This window comes from Sapajus apella, unplaced genomic scaffold, assembly GCF_009761245.1.
Source record: "Sapajus apella isolate SASKATOON/1434 unplaced genomic scaffold, GSC_monkey_1.0 scaffold37, whole genome shotgun sequence".
NCBI lineage: Eukaryota > Metazoa > Chordata > Mammalia > Primates > Cebidae > Sapajus > Sapajus apella.
In genome coordinates, this window is record NW_022436977.1 from 2,316,686 (window position 1) to 2,316,932 (window position 247).

The following is a 247-nucleotide window of genomic DNA, read 5'->3' on the forward strand; positions in this document are numbered from 1 at the left end:
AAAAGGATTCGGGCCTCTTTCATCTCTCTGGCACATACTAATGGTTAATAGTGCTGTATTTTTTAATACACAAAAGAAGAGAATAGTGGCATCGCCCCGTGTGCCCACCTCGAGAGCCGAGCGAGAGCGGCCGGGCCAGGGGGCTGGGGCCGAGCGGCCTCCGGGTTCCGGGGTTGCGCGGGCCAGGGTGGCCGAGGGCGCTCCCTCGCAACAGCCTAAGCCCGACGCCGCTCCCCAGCCAGATCCT